Source organism: Acanthochromis polyacanthus, chromosome 20 (genome assembly GCF_021347895.1).
Source record: "Acanthochromis polyacanthus isolate Apoly-LR-REF ecotype Palm Island chromosome 20, KAUST_Apoly_ChrSc, whole genome shotgun sequence".
In the NCBI taxonomy this organism is placed as follows: domain Eukaryota; kingdom Metazoa; phylum Chordata; class Actinopteri; family Pomacentridae; genus Acanthochromis; species Acanthochromis polyacanthus.
Window position 1 is genome coordinate 2,414,531 of NC_067132.1, and position 18,298 is coordinate 2,432,828.

The window sequence follows — 18,298 nt, forward strand, 5'->3', positions numbered from 1 at the left end:
GCTATCAAGCACATTACACTCCAGAACAGAATAGCTTTAGACCTTCTTTTAGCAGCACAAGGAGGAGTTTGTGAAGTTGTTAATGACCATTGTTATACATACATCCCTGATCACAAAGGCAATTACACCCTAATCAGACAGAAATCGGATGAGATTAAAATAGACATTTTAAGCAACCAAGACTAAGGTATTCTTTCAGGCTGGGATTTTACCTCTTGGTTTACATCTGGTGGTATTTTTCAGACTATTAAAAGATTTGTAATTATAAGTGTATGTATTTTGTTACTATTTTGCATTTTTGCTACCTGCATTTTACCATGTTTGAGATCCATGATTTCTAAAATGATAACCACTTCTGTTGTTGCGTATGCTGCACTTGAAATGGAAGAACCACAATATGACTCTAATGATGAGAATGATGATGTTGAAGTGTAGTTTAATGACGTGACAGCAGAAAATGTTTTACAAGATGTTGTTAACTGATCTTCACATTTTTTGATCATGATAAACAGGAGGGAATGTTAGAGTTGAATTTGTAAATACATTTATCATAATCAAGCCTTAGAGCATTAACTGTGTGTGCATAGTATTTTACATGACTATTTTATCAGAATACCACTCACTCACTTCCATCTGCACACATCTCTCCCTCTCTCTCTCTCCCTAGTCTCCAAATCCCAGTATATTTCCACTCTTTCAGCTTAGCACACCCCCTTGTGTAACTCGAGCTATTTCTTATCTTATGCTATGTTTTCATTCCTGCTTGTGTATAAAATAAACTTTGTATGGGAGCAGTCTTTGTAGCTCGCACTAATGTGTCTTGTTACACTGTGCTGTGTTACCCTTGCAAGTAAAATTACAGTCTCCGTGTTTTTCTGATTTGGTGAATATCTTCTTATGTTATGTGGGAGCTCTCAGCGGAGCTTCTCTCTGACAGATGCTGTATACATCATTTCTAATGTGGAGGCCACGTGGTCTGGGTCTGTTCATGACTCCAAGATTTATGGAGAGTCTAACCTGAGCGACAGACTGCAGCGTGGTCAGCAGCCTAAAGATTTTCACAATAGAATTCTCTTGTCTCTCTCCTTTAATATGCTCTGATGTATCCACTATACATTACAGGAGAGTTTGATGGCCTTCTGCTGGGTGACAGGGGTTACCATGCCAACCCAGGCTGATGACCTCATACCCTGACCCTCAACCAGGCCCCCAACAGAACTTCAACCGGACTCACTGCAGGACCAGAGCCCGGGTGGAGATGACCATAGGCCTGCTGAAAGCCCGTTTCCAGAGCCTACGTCTCCTCATGATATTACTGTGGCATGTGTTGTTCTTCATAATATTACCACTATTAGAGGAGAGCAACACCCTGCCCTAAAAACTGAAGACCCAGATGATGAGCCCATCCACCTGCAGCTATCCAGGACAGCAGAGCAGTCAGAGACACCGTATGCAATAATCACTTTAGAGTTTAAGTCACCATCATCACCACCACAGCAAATAAAGACATGATACACATTTCATTTGGTCTCCTTTATTTCCTACAAATAAAAGAGATAGTTCAGTTCATGTTCCAATAGTTAACATAATTCACCTGTGACCATCACCACCTCTAACTTGTGCTCCAGTCTTTCAATTTCCAGATCTGCCCTCCTAATCTGTTTTTTGGATTTTTCTCAGCAAATGCAGTTTGTAAATCTGTTTTACTGATAACTGGGAATACATAGAGGACATTAAATTATACAGTTGCACATGAATTCCACAGAATGAAGCTCTGGTGTTTCCTGAACATCCATCTCACTGTGTCAGTCTGTGCAGTGGAAGCTGAGGAACCATCCTGCTGCTGTCCAGCCATGCTCTGTTAAAAGGATGAGAATGTGCAACACTTCAATGTAGGCTAAATGTCACACTCTATATTCCACCCAAAATGTGAATGGGAAGAGAACTATCAGTAACATACCTCTGTATGCCTTTCTGGATCCCCTCTGTAAAGGCAGCAGACACAGTTTCATCCTCTTCATCCTAGATCAGTGACATGTTTCAGTAAACTTAAACTACCATTTGGATAAATCTTTGGAGTGTTGCCTAATTACAATTACAAGGTATATATATATATATATATATATATATATATATATATATATATATATATATATATGTATGTATGTATGCATCCATGACATTTTATTCCACCGTTTTACAGGCATCTGCTTTCTTTCTGTTGGCTGAGCAGAAGTCTATGTTCGTTTAAATAGGCTTAATTATTTAACAGGACATGATATGGATGCAGACATTTAGACTATGTGTGGATAAAACAACTGCACAGTCAAACAGCCACTTAATATTTTGGCTACTTTACAATGTAAAACATGATCAACATGAAGTACCTCCATGAAATAATGCCGAGGTCTGACCTGTTTGAACAATGTTTTTATATTTCATCTTAAGCTGCTGCGCCGTCGGGATTTCCCCTAAATGAAATAACTTACTAGGCTGCCATTCAGACTGTTATACCCTGTAATATTATTACGATTACAAAGGACTACATTTAAACTTACGCATTGATCCGGGCAGCAGTGTTCTCCACGCCGTCTCTCTCTCTCTTTTGCAGCTGCAGCGGTGTTGCACTTCTTTCTAAAAACGTGTTCAAACTCGCCATATGAGCGCGTTAAAAACTTCCATTTCAAAAACGCAGCCTTTCGCTTCCCCGTTTCCATGGTGACTTGTCGAATCGGGGTTCCATTGATGCTGTCTTTTCAGACTTGCGGTGCATGCGCGTAACTCCGGGTCAAACTACTCCGAGTTAATTAAACCAACTCAAATCAGCCATTGTGAAACCGAAAACTCAGAGTTTTCTATCTCAGAGTAGATCAACTCAGAGTTGTGGAAGAAACTCAGAGTTTGTAAAACCTGCTTCGTGAAATAGGCCCCAGGGCCAAAAAACAGAATATGTTTGTGCCATCAGGGAAGAAAGATTCCATTCATGGAAAGACCTGATATTTTCACCTGACCTCATTCTTTGAGTACATAACATTGCTGAACCTGGACCTGACCAACTGCAGCAGCCCCAGATCATAACACTGACCTACAGGCTTGTATGGTAGACACTAGGCATGATCACTTCATCTACTGTGATGCACTCATTATTTTGGAACAGGATAAATCTGGACTCATTAGACCGCATGAATGACCACATTTTTTCATTGACGATATTGGTTCATCACTATCCTTCCAGGTTTTAATGATGTGTCAGATGGTTTTTAACATTATTCGCATCAGTCTCTGAAGACTGCTTGAAGACTCTTTCTTGAAAACATTTTGAAGATCCAGAATTTTGATCCAGAATTGACTTTTTGACTATGTGTTCAAAAATGCTGCCTGATCGTCACCGGCCCTTAACAGGCAGACTGAGTCACACCACGTCATGTTAGGCAGATCCATGTGGAACCATGATGTAGACATGCAAATCGACATAGTCTATAGGTCCAAATCTGAGAAAGTTTTCACTGGTCATTTTAGAACCACATCATTGTCAGTGTTACGGATCAGAGGAATATTCACAATAAGTTTCTACTTTTGTCATGTTTGTTTTCCAAATAGCATTTTATTTCATTTTGTTTTAAATATTTATTACTGTCTTTCCACACGCACAATGAACACAAAACTCATAACAACTATAAAATGTGATCATTAAGTAATTTTTTATCAGGTTTAAAAACAAATAAAATTTAAATCATAGAAATGTCCTATATGTGCACAAAAAAGAAAACTCCAAAGTGTATGGAATATTGTTTGGCTCCAATTGTATGTATTCCAGTGTGCCGTGGCTTTAAAATATGAAACACAGAGGTTAAAATTGTCCAAAGCACTTTGACTTTGAGATAATCAACAGTATGGCTTCCATACAACCAAGCAAACTGCAGACAGATTCTCACTCTTTCATACAGAATGTGCGTGCTGGAACAAGCTTTTCAGAGTAAAAAATGAATTTTCTTGTGCTTCTGTCACATGTATGTATTTGTTGCTACATGTGCAGAGTTTATGCTGTATAAGACCCTGTAGAGTTTTATGCTCTATGAAACATTGCCATCTCTATCATAACAAAGATTGGTCTAAACATTGCACACCTGCTGAGAACCAAAGCAAATGTCTCTCCATTTTGCCAGATACATTTAGACCTATTATACTAGACCATGTCTGAATAATACTCTATTTGCTCCTGCATTATCATTATGTAGGCATGTAAGCAGAGAATGAGAAACAATGGGATAGTTGGGTAGGTGGAGGTGGGGGGCATTAACACAAATATGAAACAATGTGCAGGAAGGAAAAAAAATGGTGCCCTTCAACAGAAAAGCCCCACTGGCTTGCATGTGGTCCTAATTAGAAGGCAAAGCTTTTTGACGGTAAATTGATTTTTAATTGTTCAGTCCCTGCATTCATCCAGGTGGCCAAGTTTCCCCATTTAATCTCTCTCTGTGTCTGTCTCTCTCCCTCTCTTTAAGTGGAACATGTTTAGAGCTGCCTGCCACTGTTAGCAGCAATTTCCTGAACAAGAGCAATTCATTCAGCATTAGACAGAGAGGATGGATGGAGAGGAGAGGAGGGGGGAACAACACTGAAATCCAACAAACACAAGAGTTGTGCCATAATTGTCAGTAATGCTTTTCTACTTTAGTCATTTTGGATGTGGTACAGGGCAAACAGTCACAGTGGATGTTTTCCATTTGCTCTGAATTTTTTTCCCTTCTGTCTTAGCAAGAAGACACTCAGGCCTGTGCGGGCTAATGGTCATGACAGTGTGTAAAAGCAGTTTGACAGCAGTAGATCTACGTTAACCATTGTTGAAGAAGGTCTGGGGATCGGCTGATCTGATTATTATGCTGTTGGTAGCTGTGCATGGATCTTGATACTGTGCCAGTTATCTGGTGAGTAGTGAAACCAGGGAGACTGTTTTAGCATAGTGACACCAGTACATCTTTTTGTCAATACTGATCGTTAACTAAAAATCAGCTATGGTTCAGGTCTACCTGTCACGTAATGAGGTACTTCTGTCATATCAGCAGGTAGTCAAAATGCTTTTTATTGTTCTTATTGATGAGTCAGATGCAACCATTTCATTGCTGTGGTGTGGGAGAATTTTAACTACACAAGCCTGGGCTGGAACTCGCTTAAACCTGCCTTGAAGGTGTACTCAGTATTGACCATATAGACAGAAACACATGTATGTTCTCAGATGTTTGATTGCAGCCTGTTGAAATGAATCTGTATCATGCTGTTTCATAAAGCCGTCTTGAACTTCAACAGAATAACCCAAACTGAGTTTAAATGTTGAATAGTCTGACTTGCTAGATGTAGACCTTGTGTAAAGCAATGCCAAATTACACATCACTCTGCATTTTCCAGCAAAACTCCAAAAATGCAAGTTTATTTAATTTTTGGTTTTTAAAAACTGAATACTATAATCACTGAAGTTAATATTTTTGGAAGAAAACAAATATTGACAGTGAAGAATTAATAATATGTTCATTGTCCACATATTGTGACTAAATACATGAATTACAAACTTTTTTCTCATTATGTTATGAGGAAACACAATCTGGTCTAAATAACACTTCCATCAACATGTATGCCAAAGTACTACAAAGTATTTGTGAGTAAACTAAAACAAAAATGGACGGATGTCAGCAAAGGGAGTGTCAAATGGTTGATGTTCGATTTAAGTCAGTCTTCAAAACAACTGACCCACAATCTTCAGCCATAGCCCTGGAATGAGAATAAAAATGAACAGACAATTTAACTAACTTATTTAACAAACCTAAAACTAATACAAAACTATCTGTAGCATACTACACTTTACGATTAAATTTGTACTCGTTTATCAGGGCACCACCAAGTGAACTGGAAATTAATTACTAGTATTTCAGATTGAATATTATAATTGATCAGATTTACTTGTAGTAATCAATCATATAATCAGAAGCTCATAAACTCTGATTACTCGACCACTACCAACAAAACAGACAAGACAACAACAACTTAACAAACACATACAACTGAAATACAGATGAGTCATTATTTAACAGTTGGTGATAAATAGAAATAAATAAACCGTTTCCATGAAATTGTCACACACACACACACACACACACACACTCACGTGATGTGCTGGACACACAAGTCTCCAATCCATGGAGGCCCCATCTCACAGCTTCCAGGACTGAAAGATCTGCTGCTAACATCTTGGTATCAGATAACACAGCACACCTTCAGAGGTCGAGTAGGTTCCATGCTTCGATGGGTCAGGACTGTGTTGGCAGCAAAAGGGGGACCAACACAGTATTAGACAGGTATGCAACAGTATATACCGGTAAGTGTGTGTGTATATATATATATATATATATATATATATCCTCTATACACCGCTTTATCCTCACTTGGGTCGCGGGTGGTGCTGGAGTCTATCCCAGCTGACTCAGGTGAAGGCAGGGGACACCCAGGACAGGTCACCAGTCTGTCACAGGGCTACATATACAGAGACGCAATCACACTCGCATTCACACCTACGGGGCAATTTTAGAGTAATCAATTAACCTCAGCATGTTTTTGGACTGTGGGAGGAAGCTGGAGTACCCGGAGAAAACCCACGCATGTTCAGGGAGAACATGCAAACTCCATGCAGAAAGGCCCAGGCCCACCCCGGGATGAGAACCAGGGATCTTCTTGCTGCAAGGCAAAAGTGCGAACCACTACGCCACTGAACAGCCCTATATAATATATATATATATATATATATATATATATATATACATATATATTTATATATATATATATATCCATCCATTCCATTTTCCTCCGCTTATCCGGGGCCGGGTCGCGGGGGCAGCAGGCGAAGCAGGTCGTTCCAGACGTCCCTCCCCCCAGCGACGCTTTCCAGCTCTTCCTGGGGGATCCCGAGGCGTTCCCAGGCCAGACGAGATATATAATCTCTCCAGCGAGTTCTGGGTCTACCCCGGGGTCTCCTCCCAGACGGACGTGCTCGGAAAACCTCCAGAGGAAGTCTCCCGGAGGCATCCGAATCAGGTGGCCAAACCACCTCAACTGGCTCCTTTCGATGCGAAGGAGCAGCGGCTCTACTCCGAGCTCCCTCCGGATGTCTGAGCTCCTCACCCTATCTCTAAGGCTGAGCCCAGCCACCCTACGGAGGAAGCTCATTTCGGCCGCTTGTATCCAAAGCTCATGACCATAGGTGAGGGTTGGAACGTAGATGGACTGGTAAATCGAGAGCTTCGCCTTACGGCTCAGCTCCCTCTTCACCACGACGGTTCGGTACAACGCCCGCATTACTGCTGATGCCGCACCAATCCGCCTGTCCATCTCTCGCTCCATTTTCCCATCACTCGTGAACAAGATCCCGAGATACTTAAACTCCTTCGCTTGGGGAAGCAACTCCCCCCAACCCGGAGGAAGCACTCCACCGGTTTCCGGCAGAGAACCATGGCCTCGGACTTGGAGGTGCTGATCCGCATCCCTGCCGCTTCACACTCGGCTGCAAACCGCTCCAGTGCGTGCCGGAGGTCACGGTCTGAGGATGCCAACAAAACCACATCATCCGCAAAAAGCAGAGAAGCGATCCTGAGGCTCCCAAACCGAAAACCCTCCCCACCACGACTGCGCCTTGAAATCCTGTCCATGAAAACCACAAACAGGATTGGAGACAAGGGGCAGCCCTGGCGGAGTCCAACACCCACCGGAAACGTGTCTGACTTAATGCCGAGTATGCGGACACAGCTCTCACTTTGGTTGTACAGGGACCGAACGGCCCGTAACAACGAGCCTCGGACCCCATACTCCCGCAGTGCCCCCACAAAGCCCTCGGGGGACACGGTCGTAGGCCTTCTCCAGATCTACAAAACACATGTAGACTGGCAGGTCATACTCCCATGACCCCCTCAGCAGCTCCGCAAGGGTAAAGAGCTGGTCCGCTGTTCCACGACCGGGACGGAATCCGCATTGCTCCTCCTGAATCCGAGGTTCGACTATCGGTCGGATCCTCCCTTCCAGCACCCGAGAGTAAACTTTCCCGGGGAGGCTGAGAAGTGTGATACCGCGGTAATTGGCACACACTCTCCGATCCCCCTTTTTAAAAATAGGGACCACCACCCCGGTCTGCCACTCCCCAGGTACTGTACCCGATGCCCACGCGACATTGTATAGACGTGTCAACCAAGACAGTCCAACAATGTCCAGAGCCTTCAGCATCTCAGGGCGAATCTCGTCCACACCTGGCGCCTTGCCACCGAGGAGCTTTTTAACTACCTCGGCGACCTCTGCCACGGATATGGACGCAGATACCCCGAGTCTTCAGGCTCTGCCTCCTCCATAGAGGACGTGTTTACCGGGTTCAGGAGTTCCTCGAAGTGCTCTTTCCACCGCTCGACGATATCCCCAGTACGGGTCAACAGTTCTCCACCCCGACCGTACACAGCCTGAGCGAAGCCCTGCCTCCCCTTCCTGAGGCGTCGAATGGTTTGCCAGAACTTCCCGAGGTCGACCGAAAGTCCTTCTCCATGGCCTCCCCGAACTCCTCCCACACCCGAGTTTTAGCTTCCACAACTGCCGCAGCTGCCGCCCTTTTGGCCAGCCGGTACCTGTCAGCTGCTTCAGGAGCCCCCGAGCCAACCAGGCTCGAAAAGTCTCCTTTTTCAGCCTGACGGCCTCCCTCACCGCTGGTGTCCACCAGCGGGTCCTTGGATTGCCGCCGCGACAGGCACCAGTGACCTTCAGACCACAGCTCCTAACAGCTGCTTCTGCAATGGAGGCTTTGAACATGGACCACTCAGAATCCATGTCCCCAACCTCCCCCGGGATGCAGGAGAAACTCTTCGGAGGTGGGAGTTGAAAACCCTACGGACAGGGTCCTCCGCCAGACGTTCCCAGTTCACCCGCACTACACGTTTGGGTTTACCAGGTCTGTCCGGCAGTCTTCCCCGCCATCGGATCCAACTCACCACCAGGTGGTGATCAGTTGACAGCTCTGCACCTCTCTTCACCCGAGTGTCCAAGACATACGGCCGCAGGTCTGACGATACGACTATAAAGTCGATCATCGACCTTTGGCCTAAGGTGCTCTGGTACCAAGTACACTTATGAGCAACCTTATGCTCGAACATGGTGTTTGTTATGGCCAAACCATGACTAGCACAGAAGTCCAATAACAAAACACCACTCGGGTTCAGATCGGGCAGGCCGTTCCTCCCAATCACCCCCCTCCAGGTTTCTCCATCGTTGCCCACGTGAGCGTTGAAGTCTCCCAGGAGAACTATGGAATCCCCGGGCGGTACCCCTTCCAGGACCCACCCAGAGACTCCAAGAAGGCCGAATACTCTGAACTGCTGTTCGGCGCATAAGCACAGACAACAGTCAGAGTTTTCCCCCCTGCAACACGAAGTCGCAGAGAGGCGACCCTCTCGTTCTCCGGAGAATGAGAGGGTCTTCCCGGAGTAGCGGGCAGTAGGCCCGCTCCTGCCTACTGCCCGGTGGGCATAGCACCCGACCCCGACTTCCTGCCCTGAAGGTGGTGGGCCCACTGGGCGGTGGCCCCGTGTTACTTTTTCGGGCTATGCCCGACCGAGCCCCACGGGACCCCAAGGCTCGGCCACCAAAGGCTCCTGTACGAGCTCCCCCCCAGGTCTGGCTCCAGGGGAAGGCCCCGGTTTCCCTATCCCGAGCGAGGTATCGGCTTTGCCTTTTGTCGTTCTCATCAAGGTCTTCTGAATCGCTCTTAGTCTGGTCTCTCACCCAGGACCAGTTTGCCTTGGGAGACCCTACCAGGGGCTTATGCCCCGGACAACATAGCTCCCAGGATCACCGAGACACTCAAACCCCTCCACCGCGATAAGGTGGCGATTCAACGGGGTATATATATATATATATATATATATATATATATATATATATATATACACATATATATGTTATGGCATGCTGTTTAGGAAATTATATATTGAATGAAAGTCGAGTATATATTATTAATGAAAGTCGATTATATATTATATATATATAATATAATGAAAGTCGGTATATATATATACATGAAAGTCGATATATATAATATAATGAAAGTTGATATATATATAATGATAAGTCGATATGTATATATAATGAAAGTTGGTATATATTGCATGAAAGTTGATATATATTGAATGAAAGTTGATATATATTGAATGAAAAGTCGAATATATGGAATGAAAGTGGAATATAGAATGTTCAGATTTTCATTCGCATCTATTCAAAGTTTCATTCCATATATCAGACTTTTTCCTACTGAGCCCCGGAAGGACATGGCAAACAAAAACAGGAACCTTATTGACATTTGCTTTCAGATGAGCTCTTCTGTGATTATCTATCTGTCTTCATGGTTGTCACAGGGAACGGCGACTACGTTTGAGAAAACAGGTAATTTTTAGAAGATGTTTTTGATTCTGAACACTGAACGTGTTAGCATTAGCTTAGCTACTTAGCTTCGACTACATTTGCATCCCTACATAGCTTAAAGGTTAAACACATGCACCATATGTTGATGATAATGATAATATCTATGTTTATCTTTATAGCTTGTCTTAAGGCTAATTACGAGGCAGAGGTCAGCTGCTGCCTGGACACATCCATGATCACGCCACTGGTGGGACACAATTGTACTGGATTTCAGCTGAGGCTGCTGTTTGTCCAAACTCAGACATTTTTATTTGTGACATACCCTCCACTGTTGTTAGCTTTTGATTCAATAAAATTTTTTGAAATGAGGAAATCACTATTGCATGTTTCTAGTTAAATACCCTACTTTTATGATATATCACTACAGCATGCACTTTTTATATTTTCCATCAAATTTCACCCAAAGTTGAATAACTATTTGTGAGGCAGTGCTATGTAGACACATAATAGAAGCACATTCAATAATATATCTGCTGCAGTAGTGCAGTTTATCTACCTAGATTGGTGTAACAGTAAAAAAACAACAACAACATATGCTACTGATGTTTCTGACTAAAATCTGCTTGAAAAGCACAACTGCTTATCTGTCAAAATGTGTGTAACAAAAGTGTGCACTGAACACTGAATAAAGTCTCTGTAGATTATAGACAAAATTTGAATCTCTCATCACAAATTTCTGTTTATTCACCCAAAGTGCATGAGTAAAATAACAAACAGGTGAAGTTAAATAACTGAAAATTAAAGGAATTTACAAAAAAGATTTATTTTCTGGAAAAGGCAGTCGTCAACAATGCAGTTTAATTCTGGGACAGTTGCTCCAGCACCGACACCATGCGTCCCATCAGTGCAACCAAGGTTTTCATTCATCTTCTGGATGTTCTGGAGCATGGCAGAGGTCACGTCTTGGTGTCTTCTGATCTGTTCCAAGAACCGTTCCTCTGACCTCTCCAGACACTGCAGAGGATCCACAGCAGCTTCCTGGTTCCCTTTTCCTGCATAAAAGCACCAAAAAGTACTAGTTGTCAGTAATTATTTTCTATTTTCATAAACACAGTTAACTTAAAGTAAATGTTCTATTTTGTGATTTTAGGATGAGTCAAACGATAACATACTGATCATGTTGATGTCTGCATAGTCTAATCAGATCTTACTTGATTTGGTCTGTAGAGAGGAGGACAGCGTGGAGGAGCTGCAGGACGGAACCAGTAAGCTGCAGACTAGTGCTCCTGGTAACTGGACCTCATCATCCAAGGCCGACAACTAAATAAAATGAACAAGACATGCTGTTGATAGCATCTGTAATACAAATGATTTTATCCATTAACTGATTTATTGCTTTGTCCATACAATGTTAGAAAGTGTTACAAATAATACCTGTAATAATTTCCAACAGTGATAAATGCCTTGTTTTATTTTAACAACAAAAAACACCAAAAGCATCTGTGTATAAGAAATCAGTGCATTGGATTTCCACATCTGCAAAGCTAGAAAATCACACATCAGAATTTTACCTTGAAATTATGAAAATAGCTGCAGATTACCAGAACTCTTTACTTCATTGTGTTAATTTGATCATTTGAATCAGTTTTTTAGACTTGTATTACTGATACGAAACATAATCAACACATAAATTAAAATGTGTTCGCAAAGAGTTCACTGGTTCGTCAAGGGAAATTTCAATGATAACCATATAGTTCAGTAATATGAATAATGGGTCATTGTGTAACAGCGTGGGAAGCAATAAAAATGTCTCAGTTTGGACAGAACAGCAGCCTTCAGCTGAAATCCAGTACAATTGTGTCCCACCAGTGGCGTGATCATGGATGTGTCCAGGCAGCAGCTGACCTCTGCCTCGTAATTAGCCTTAAGACCAGCTATAAAGATAAACATAGATATTATCATTATCATCAACATATGGTGCATGTGTTTAACCTTTAAGCTATGTAGGGATGCAAATGTAGTCGAAGCTAAGTAGCTAAGCTAATGCTAACACGTTCAGTGTTCAGAATCAAAACATCTCTAAAAATTACCTGTTTTCTCAAACGTAGTCGCCGTTCCCTGTGACAACCATGAAGACAGATAGATAATCACAGAAGAGCTCATCTGAAGAGCAAATGTCCAATAAGGTTCCTGTTTTTGTTTGCCATGTCCTTCCAGGGCTCAGTAGGAAAAAGTCTGAATATATGGAATGAAACTTTGAATAGATGGAATGAAAATCTAAACATTCTATATTCCAACTTTCATTCCATATATTCCGACTTTCATTCAATATATATCGACTTTCATTATATATATATCAACTTTCATTATATATATATCAAGTTTCATTATATATATATCAAGTTTCATTATATATATATCGACTTTCATTATATATATAATTTCCTAAACGGCATGCCATACATATATATATATATATATATATATATATGTATATATATATATATATATATATATATATATATGTATATATATATATGTATATATATATATATATATATATATATCAACTGCTTCCTCATCTTTTACACTCCCATGTTAACGCTAGAGCACCTACTCATGTGATGTTTGATTTCCACACCTGCACGACAAGATGAACGCACAGTGAACCCTAACAAAACCCAGCCACCCATATGGCAGGGCTCATCATTGTCACCATCACAAGCATGAAAACGAGACATCCCTGTTCCGGTCTAACAGTCACAAAGCTGCAGCAACGCCCTCCCCATTCCTTCTACGTTTGCCCTGCTTTCACTGTGGAAGAAAAACTGCCACACTGAGCCTTGAATGAGGTGCACCTTTATTTTAAAAAAAAATCAATCAGACAGACAAACTGGTATGAAATGGCAGGGAGATAATGCGATGGTGTGGCATGGTGACCTTTAAACATGGCCTGCCACTACATCCCAACCACTGAAAACCCTGACCTTTGTAGAACCATTACAGAAGTCTCTAATCTGAAAGGTGGAGGGATGGGGAGACACACATTCACACACATGCAATTTGCACAGGCACACACACGCACCACTTACAAGCTTGTATTGCAATTGCTTCATGCATATGTATCAATAAAGACACACACACAGTGAATGCAGCCACAGAGATAAACATTTTATATGTAGACACACATGCATACATGAAAACAATTACTGGAGACAGACAAGATAGGAACATGCAATCAAACTGAGATGTGCATACAGACACAGACTCAGCAGCCTTTCTTTTGGCTGCAAAGGCCAGATGTGATAATGGCTTCCTGTATGTTAATGCTGCTGGCTGGAACGCCTCTCTCTGCTCCTCAGTATTCCGCTCAGGCAGTGCTCACATCGTTTTGAATTGCAAAATGCCGAAAGTAGAACGACACATTGTTTGTAATGCCACTGGCAGTGTGCAGTTAGAGAAAATACAGAGAAAAAATATCCCATGGAGTGTTTGAATAGATAATTATGTGCGGCGCTGTGTGTGTGCATATGAGAGTGTATACGTGTGCTGAGTGCAGACTGAACAATCTGACCCAGGCAAGTGGAAGACTAGCAGTAATTGTTGCTGTAGAGGAGAAGATAGATCAATATGTATTGATTATTTTCTGCCCATTAGGAATAATTGGTGCTGTATAAAAGAGTGACGTGATGACACATTGACACAAGTAAGCTGGGAGTAAAACATCATTGATTCCAAACAAAATGCACAATTTGACAGTCAGTTTAATTGATGCATCACAATTTTATCATTCATTGCTTTGCTTCATTGGAATCAGTCAATACTACATAAAAGATAAGACAAAGGGAGCTTCTCTACCATTAATAAATTTTTCAAATTTGAAAATATTACAGAACTTCAGTCTATTTCAATTTGTTGACTGATAATGTTTCTTTTACAAAGCATGATCTTGATCTGTTTCCAGTTCTCCAAATTCCCAATAATATTTTTCAACTAATAATTAGCTCTACACAAAACTATGGCCTACGAAGATTAACGTGCTGGTATGAATTGGTTTTCACTTAAATGAGGACTGCTTCTCAAAGACAAAGCTGTTCAGAACAGCCTGAATGACAGTTCTAAGAGCTGGATTATATCTTACAGAGCCAGCTCTTAGGATGTCCTATGTCCACAGGGGAAGGTGAAAGAGTGGAAGGGCATAGGAGAGAAATAATATTGCTTTAAAACGGGGATATTGATGCACTTTGAGACAATCTCTCTGGGGAGGCATTGATAGTGTCGCAGTGGTTTATGCACATGAAAAGTATCACATTGGTTTCTGAAAGCCAGGTAGGATTTATACTCAGCTATGCAGTCTGAACTGCATGTTACATAGCCAGATAGGATCAGAAATCCCTCACTCCATACCTTTCTAATGTCAGAGAAGTGGGGTAAGGCAAATTGAATAAATGAATAGATGTTACCAGGTTACAATGGAAAAAGGCACCTAACATAATGCTGATGCAAAACATCTCCTAACATGTTGTGTCTGCATCTTAAATAATGTTAAAATAAGTGCAAGATTGCCAGAGTACTTCTTCTAAAACACTGATGTATGGCATACTTGTTAAATGGTAATCCCATCATTTATCTTCACATGTAATAAGCATTATTGATTGCATATTTTTGGGGAAGCAAGTAGATGAAAAGGTGAAATGCCCACTGCAAAACTGTTTGATTGGTTTTGCTGGGGTTTTTTTTGTTTATAATTCCTCTTTACAAACACATGCACTTCTTCTATGAAACAGGAAAAAACTAGTTTTAAGGCCATATGTATTTCATTGAGTGTATCAGTGCCCTATTTGTATTTCTCTATTATAGTCTTATTTTACTTAACTGTCCCCCTACCCTGTGCAGTCTTTATAAACAGCTTTCATTTAAATAATGTACACTAGTATTAAAGCACATAAGTAAACACAGCATCCCCTTTTACAGCACAACTACATTTTTTGTCTCTGGTTCCTTTGGCTTAGTGACAAACTCTTATTCTAAAAAATCTGTAAAAATTGGAGTTAAAAAACACACACATGCATGAGGGTCTTTCCTTCTTCAGGACCAGTGTTTTCCAATGGAGAGAAGGCAGGGTGGATGTGAGACGGCCGCTGTGGGGCTGAACACAGAGATGGAAGTGCAGCCTGTGATCGATGACGAGGATGCATCTATCTGGGACAGACTGAAAGGAGACAGACAGCATGGCTTGTGCAACAGTGACATCTTTTGGTTGGTCCTCTGCTGGTGGTATTGAGGTTGTCTGCCAGAGCAGCCTGCAGGCCAGCCACACTTCAGTAAATAAAGATTATGATCACATTATGCAAATGACTGTTCCATCTGTACACAGCTCCCTCATGTTAGCCTGCACTCTCTTTTTGTGTTCTGATAGTTATTTGAGTCCTCGAGGCGACAGAGAGTTTGACAGTGCAGCCATGTGTTGACAAGGCTGAAGGTGATAGGAAGTCCTGCTCTGACAAATATACAGGAATATATTACATTGTTTCAGGTGCAGTGTACTGGCTGAGCATGAAATGAGCTTTCAGAAGGGAGCTACAGCAGCCAGCGAACAAAAGCCTGGAGTTGTAAATGTTCACAGGTTGAGACTTTTCTAAAGCTTTTTGGTTGCTTCTGATCATGTGATATGTTAAACCAGGATGACCTGAGGTTCATGAAGTCAGATGGAGGCGCTGGTAGTCTTTGATCTTTGTGTATGTTAAACTTGGTTATTTTTTTGTTGAAGAAAATGATCCCATATTACATATCTGTGAGTGGGAAAATTATGCGACCGCCTTGTGCGAAAATAATGGCAACTAAACATTTCCAAAAGCTATTGATCAGTCATTCATTTCAGCTTGGATAGATTTTAGACCACTGCTCTTCCATGGCAGCTTTAAACTTTTGGGTCGTCTATCTATCTATAAATCTATCTATCTATCTATCTATCTATCTATCTATCTATCTATATATATATATATAAATATATATATATATCTATACACACACACACACACACACACACACACATATATATATATATATCTGCTGTTCTTGCCTGTCCTCAAGGCAAGGACAGCAGATCAGGTGTGTTAACAGATAAGACTTGTCAGGATAAAAGGCTGGATCTGATGTCCTTGATTTTGGTTCTGAAGAAAACTGCAAAGTTCTCACAAACAGCATCAGATGGCGTCTTAAAAGCTTTATTAAAATGAATGACTGTTCAAACATTAAAGGTGGAGAAGAGGAACCAGGGGTTGTTTTTGTGGTCTGTGATAAGTTGTGTGAAATGGGAAGTTTTTGCCTCTTTGATTGCGTTATTGTAGGTTCTGAGTTGTTGATGTAAAATTTCATAATGAACTGTTAATTTGGATTTCCTCCATCTCCTCTCAGCACTCCTGCAGTTTCTTTTTAATTGATTGATTTAATCATTTTTTCTCCACGGGGGTATAACTTTTCTTTTGATTGTTTAGTTAAAAGTGGAGCCCCTGAATCCATTAATGTCTAGCTAATTAGAAGGTGGTTATTATTAAATTGGGACGGTTATTTAGTTGACATTTTAGTGATATCCAGTCATTTTTTACTAATAAATAATTGTTTGCATAATAAATAACTATGGAAATTGTAAGGACATGATCATAATGAACATAAAATATATTTTTTAAACTTTTAATAAAAATGTATGCAAGATATATCCCATAAACTTCAAAAGTTCCTCAATAATATATATTGACCGAACTACCACTTCCCTGCAGGCTTCTTGCGCCACGACACATTCTTGGATGCAACAAAGAGAATTTATAACCATTATACTCTCCATTGTTTGTTTGTTGTTTTTTTTTATCCTATCTGAGACGCTGGTACAAAACAGATATTGAATTTCCACTACTCTGAGTCCTGTTGAAAACACTGCGCCTTTGTGCACTCTCTTGCGCTCCAAAGGGCTTTAAGGAGTGACTGACTGTTGTCCTGATCGGAGTCTTCCGCATCTGCGCAGTCAGGCAGGGTTTCAGCTGTCAAGAGCCACAACTTTACAGCGGAAGTGTATCTGTTTTTAGCCAAAATAAAAGCCTCTATTAGTTTAAAGTTCCCCAAATGATGACCTTTATTCAGTTACAGTGTGGTAAAATAACTAAATGAGGGGGTATGCACTGGATTCAACTAGATAGACATAGAGTGGTGAAGCTATCTAACTAGCTATTTTTCAGGAAAATGAGTGCTGTTCTATTTTTGTTTTGTATTTAAGTGAATTTTTTCTGCTAATGCCTGACTTTATATTTGTGATTTACCTAAGAGAATATTTTTTTTACACTGTTGTGTTGGTACTTCTACTTTAATAAAAGATCTGCAGCACTTCCTGACCCTTAAGCACACACCACCACAGTCCTAGTCCTGGACTGAACAGTTTTGTTTACTTTTTTTTTTTCTACTGGAAAACACAATAGTCATGTTGGACTTGCATTGCCACACACACACACACACACACACACACACACACACACACACACACACACACACACACACACACACACACACACACACACTTCTAATACACCTTTTAATCTTTGCAGCATCTGACATTAGTATTATTCAGACACAGCTTGATGTCATATGGATGGCTTCTGGCATCTTCAAACATTTTGAACAAACGTATTGTGCAATTCAGACTTCCAAAAATAAGATAAGACGATACTGAAATATACGAGACGCAGTGCACATGAGAATGAAATACTATATGGGACCACAGTCTCACAGGAATCAGTGCTTCTTGTCGCGGTGCCTGCAGACGCACTGCTTTTATTTTGAAATGTGCTGGAGGCGGTGCAGTCCTCGGTGT

The 18,298-nt window shown here is 41.3% G+C and overlaps 1 long non-coding RNA gene across 1 annotated transcript; it reads right to left on the reverse strand.

Annotated features, from left to right (window-relative positions):
- Positions 1–1,518: 1,518 nt before the first annotated feature.
- LOC127531267 (uncharacterized) lies at positions 1,519–2,080 on the reverse strand. The gene is made up of 2 exons (XR_007938216.1): positions 1,961–2,080; positions 1,519–1,858 (listed from the first exon to the last, which is right to left on the reverse strand). It is a non-coding gene; the product is annotated as an uncharacterized LOC127531267 (long non-coding RNA).
- Positions 2,081–18,298: the final 16,218 nt, after the last annotated feature.